Here is a 6,387-nt window from a genome sequence, read left to right as displayed (position 1 = left end):
ATTTAGAATTGACAAAAATTAGTTGTTCATAAATGTATTAAAGAAATTTTTTGTTAGTCCATATTTTGTAAACAATGTTACATTATGTGTTATGAGTAATATCATGTTGATTATTTGTTTGAGGAAATGTGGGTTGTTACACAAGTGTCATCTTAATCGCGTACATCTTCAACTGGACTTCACTTTTCTTGGTCACAGCTTATTCGATATCACCCTAATCCGCTCATCACCTTGTCCGGACTTCACTCAAATCGGTCATTAGCTTCTGTTTTGTATCTAATTCGGACATTATCTCAACTGTATTACATCTAACTCGGTCACCATCTTGACCGAGCTCAGTCAATATCGCACAACAACTTGTCCGAATTTCCTAAAATCATAGCCTGTTTTGACCGAATTTCATCCTTATCCAACCACCATCTTGAACAAATTTGGGAAAGAGTTTGTATCACCCTGTCCGTATTATACTTATTTCATCTAATTTGGAAACTCTAGTTTGACCAACTTGAGGAGTCTGAGTTTCTAAGTGTTTGCAATTAAGTCTTGTTCAAATTTCATAGAATCATTGCCTATTCAAAACTCTTGTAAGTTGAACATTTTTACCAGATTTGGTGTGTATTTCTACATCTTTATTTTAAGCAGATTTCGTGAAATTTGGCTACCATCTTTTCTGAATTTGTAGTGTTTTCAAGTGACTTTGCCTGAGTGAATTTTTGTCTGGATTTCTTCCTTGTATTTTATATTGTGTTTTGACCAGTTTTCAAAGTTGACTGTTTGAGTTTTAACCAGATTGGATTTCAAGGAGAATGTATTGGAATTTCAATTTTGTTATTGATTGTTGTTGTCGGTATTCTCAATTAAATAATTTCTGAATTTTCTGGACAATTTGCGAAGTTTGAATTTCTGTATTGTGCAAATTTTGTGTGATATTTTTTGGATTGTGATTTCTTTTGACTGATTTCATATACTGCATAGATTTTTTGATCAATCGTTGAATTCTAAATGGCATCATTCTTTGGAAAACAGAACAAGGAGCTGAAAGAGAAGATTACTGAACTAGAGAAAAGTATGTATGAATATAAAGAGAAATATGTGAATATGTTTTGCGAGAATTTTCTTAATGGGGATCTTGTTAAAGATTTAAGAAGAGAGAATAAAGCAATGAGAGAAAATATTGAAAAAGAATTTGTGTATAAGATTGAAAAGCTTGAGAAAACTCTAAATTCTGTAAGAAAAGAATCAGATGAAGAGTTACAAACTTGGAGCAAATCAAATAAAGATCTTTTTAATAAGCTTCAAGAAATTCAAAATGAACTGAAAGGAACTCTCTAGAAAAGAAAGGTAAAGATATTGTAGAACTCACAGAGAAACTGCATAAATCTGAGAGTGAATTGCTTGATGTAAGGAAATTATTGGATCAAGAGAGGGATAAGGTTTTAGAAGCTGAGAAGAGTTTAAATGCTGAGAGGATAATTTTAGAGATGAGAGGAAGAGAATGATTGAAGTGGAGAAACGATTTGATACTGAACGTATATCTTTTGAGAACAAGATTAACTCATTGGAGTTGAATGCTACAATGATATTAAATAAAATCTCTAATTTTGAACAACTTATCATCTTGTAACGTGCCAAGGTTGATAAAGAGAAGAAATAAATTAAAGAAGAATGTCTGAGCAATAATCTGGAATTGTCTGAAAGCATTGCTCAAAAGCATAAAGCTTTAGATGAAGAGAAAAGATTATTTGTTCTTGAAAAGAGAAATACTGCTAAGAAACAAGCAGCAATTGCCAAAGAGCTTGCAGAGAAAAAGAAATGGCTCGACATTGCTTCTGAGAATGAAAAGAGCAGCTCAGTTGAAGAGAGACATGATTTTGATAAAGAAAGAAAAATGTATGAGAAATTGAAAAAGGAGTTAGAAGGTAAACTCTTAGATACTTCAAAGAAATTGTCTGATCTAAAGACAGAACTTGAAACTGAATTGAACATGAGAACTGAGCTTAAAAATAAGTATGATTTAGTTGCTGATGAAAGAGACCAGTTACTAAAGAAAGTAAAAGACTTTTCATGTGTTCAAAGCTCAACTGGTTCTCCATCACAGTGTAAAACCAGCTTTTATGACTGTTCTAAATCTAACAGTTATTCAAGCATCCCTAAATCAATTGTTTCTAATAACTATTCTCGTTCTTCAAATCAGTACTATCAAGGGTATGTCATTGGATCACCCAATTATTCTTCAAAAGTTAAAAATGTTTGGTTAATAAAGCTGATTTTGTTTCATCTCGTAACTCTGTTGTAACTAACCCCATTCTTCCTTGTGTTGTAAGATCTACTAATGATCTAATCAATCTTAGCAAGAGAAGAATCATGTGTTCCACATGCAAAACCACTGACTTTGTCAACAGGAAAAGGTACAACAGATGGATGGAGACAACAACTATCAGAAGAGCTGGAATAATTTCAGCAGGTATGATAATAACTGGTATGGATCTTAATGTATATCCGATCAACCTATTAAAAGTGCTAAAATAAAAACATCTAACAAAAATAGATGGTTTGGCAGTTACAATATTTCTCAACCTGATACTAACAAAGAAGGACCCAAGTTCGTCTAGGTACCAATATCTGTTTGATCTGTTTTGCAGGTGTGTCATTGTTGTGCTGATAAGACAATCATGTTTATGATACACCTATGCAGGGGGAGTTTGTAATTTGTCTCGTATGGTTTCTGAATAAAACAGTTCAGGACCCGTGCTAAAATGATTATGGCTTCTGAATAACACAGTTCAGGACCCGTGCCAAAATGTTTTCATTCTTGGTTTTTTAGCTGAAAAGAGAAATTACTTAAATCTAATTTCTAGGGCGAGTTTGTGGAAAGTTTTTAATAAATGTTTTTGGAAATTAAATATTTTCTGAAACGAGTACATTTTCTGAGAAGGTATTTCCTGAGATTTTACTTGTGTAATTTCTCATCGTACATAATTCTAATACCTGTTTCAGCTATTCTTCAAACTGTTATTACCACGTCTCCTATATGAAAATCATTTTTGGTGATAATACACTCGTTTGTAATCAAAGTTTTTTTTTTCTGATATTTTTTTTCTTTGATTTATACACATTTAGTTATTCTTTTAATATCATAATCTGTAAACTTGTACTTACAGATCTTCAATTCATTTCTCTCACATTCTGAATAATCTGATTTTGATACATAACTCCTTGATTGATTGTGCTTAAAAGTTACATATCTTGATCAATTTTTATCTGATCATTCGAGCTTATTTGCAATAATGTTTGTGATCAGTTGTACATATTGTCATTTTAAGAGGGACTGAGTGCTTAACACAAATATCTCTATGGAATGTCAGAACCGATAGACCTACCCATGAGGACAACCATATCTGAGTGAGCTTAAACTCAAACAGAGTTTGTGTGCAGAGCTTAAAATGAAAAAGAGATGGATGGTTGTGAGTCAAAAGAATTGATGAGAGTTGTGTGAGGATTAAAAGATTACAAGAATCCTGTTCTAAACCTCTAAATTCTGGGCATACCACGAAATCTATTAGTTCTCAATTCTTTGGAAACTAATATTGTAATAGGCAAAGCTCAGGCCAATTCTTGTCACATCCCCACTAGCTACTCATTTATATCTTAACAAATAAGTGTTTCAATAACACTTGGGGCACGCAACTCACAATCTATCAATTTCTCATTTGGATAAAGTTGATATTGAAAAAGAAGGATATATGTCCTCCCCTTCAAGTCTTTTTGATCACGAATTGAGTCTGATAAATTTGTGTAATCCACACGGTTTATCTTTTTGAGCCTAAACAGAAGCATATGTTGCTTTATTTTTTCTACACTACACAGATTTTGTAAATTATATGTTATTTTGTCGTAACATTCATAGATATACTTTTTATAAGATATTAATGATTGAATGGAAGTCATGGTGAGATGAACATCAAAAAGTCTCATATATGAAGTACATTCGTTGTACTGAGTATATTTGTTATATTCACATGCCAATCTTTTATAAGGTCGAAAACAATTTCATAAGTTGAAATTGGTTGTTACTTTCCCATCCTCTTAATCTGAAAAGATTATACAAGTGGATTTGAAAAGATATGCTTACAATTTTATGAATTGACGGTATTTCCTAAAGATTTTATTCATTCTGATGTATGATGCTAATGATTCTCATTTCATCATAGGGGGTATGATATAATGAATGAAATAATTAATTCTGAATGATATAAGAGGGAGTATGATATATAGATCAAAGGGGAGTATGATATAAAGACCGGGAACCGGCAAAAGACTCAAAGGAGTGAGAATGCGTTGATTGAAGATTGTTCTTGTGCTACATTGTTTGAAGAGAAATTGAATGTGAACATCATCTTCACAAAAGTTTACTGATAGAGATTTCTCAATGAGGAGAATGTTAATTTTGGGAAGAATGTTTGTGAATTTTTATCTGAAGAAATTCTTTGAAGATCATATCTTGAAGATCATTTCTGAAGACTGTTACTGTCGTTGTTCTTTATTGTAAAAAGAGAAGATCGTTTTTGTTCTATATTCGAGTGGGAGAATGTTTGGAAGTTTTTCTTAACAGAATATCATTTGAAGATCATAAAGTGGAGAATGTAAGAAGATTACATTGAAGATTTCAAGAAGTTATAAAGAGCTTAAAGCGTCAAAGTTCAAAAGAGATTCAAAGAGCGCAAATTCTTTCAAGCCTGAATACAAGGGGGTGAATGTTGGGATTGAATTTTACTGTTAAATTGTATTCGTCTTGAAAGATTTAAAATTGTATTTTAGAGTGCTTTGACTTTGTAAGTATTGTTGACTTTGACTTGAGGCTTTTTTGTTTGACCTATAAATAGGTTTGTCTTCTAGTGAATTAGGTAGAGGAGCTTAATTGAAAACATACGTAAACATTGAGAGATTTATAAAGGTTTGACTGAGTTGACTTTTACTTTCTACTTGTTCTTGATGTTTTTACATGATTTTATAAAGATTGCCATGGATTCTTAGATGTTCATATTGATATTTGAAGATTGATCGTATTGTAGGACTCACAGGATTAGCGAGGGATTCTCCAGAAACTCATTCCCTCGCTGATCTCTCGTAGATCAGCGAGGGAATGGCCAAAAACTCATTCTCTCGCTGATCTGTGAGGGATTTTTCCCCTCGCTGATATTCATCGCTGATACCTGGTTTTCTAGTAGTGGTTCTTGATCAGTCTCGATGGGTTCTCAATCAGTCTTGATGGGTTCTCGATAGGTATCGATGGGCGTTGGACTACGGTGATGAAAGATGTGATGCTAGAATTGAAGAAAGTGTTTTCAGGTTACGAACTTACGTTATTGAAGAAGGTAAAGGCAAGTTTTGAGCTTACGGTGTCGAGTTGTTGTATACACATGAACGTACATGAATATTCGTAACGCATATTACATATATACCATTTCACGTAATAAACGGTAAAAATGAAAAAGAAGTATATGAGCATGTATGTCATATCGAGGATAATGAAATACTCGTTTTTTATATATAATTTGTTTAATTAAAATATTAGTACTTTTAAAAATAATTTAGCTTACAATTAAAGGTGTAAAAGTTTAATTAAATAAATAAAACAAAAAGTCATATAGTTAATGTGGAAACAAAAAGATGAACTTTCTTTTTTTCCCCTAAACATATTAATTAACCATTTTTATTAAAAATCCAATTTAATATAAATTGTTAGATCAAATAGAGATAGATAACCAAGATTTGCATTATTTTATAATGTAAAGTTGGTTTTTAATCGAACTTTTTTCCTCTATATAGAGAGAGAGAGAAAGATATGGAAAATCATGCGAGAATTTGGTTAATTTGTAAGAAGTGTGAGAACCAAGATTAATATATAGGACTAATCAAATAAGAATTATAAAAATGTTAAGCACCAAGATTAATAATGTGTTGTTTTACATTGTGAAACAACATTATGTTTTCACATTCACAATGTGAAACAATCCATAATTACCGATTATCACAATTCCAGACCTTTTTATGGTTTTCATTTTATTATATATATATATATATATAGAGAGAGAGAGAGAGAGAGGAGCAATCAAATGAAAACTACCCTCATTTGTAGAAACCATACAAACCACCCTCATACGTCGATTTCATTGTTTAATCTTATGAAAATTTTTAATGAAATTGTTTAATCTTGTGAAATTGTTTCATATAATACTTTTTTTGATGAGTTTGTTTCATATATGGTTATGAAATTGTTTCATATAATATTTAATGAAATTTTAATGAAACTGTTTTATGTATTTCTCTAAAATTAAAATAATGAAGATGATAATATCTATGATCAACACCCTCCACAATAAAAAT

Source organism: Cynara cardunculus, unplaced genomic scaffold (assembly GCF_001531365.2).
Source record: "Cynara cardunculus var. scolymus isolate 2C unplaced genomic scaffold, CcrdV1 Un_Scaffold_1333, whole genome shotgun sequence".
Classification (NCBI taxonomy): Eukaryota; Viridiplantae; Streptophyta; class Magnoliopsida; order Asterales; family Asteraceae; genus Cynara; species Cynara cardunculus.
Note: the sequence above shows the minus strand (reverse complement) of the source record.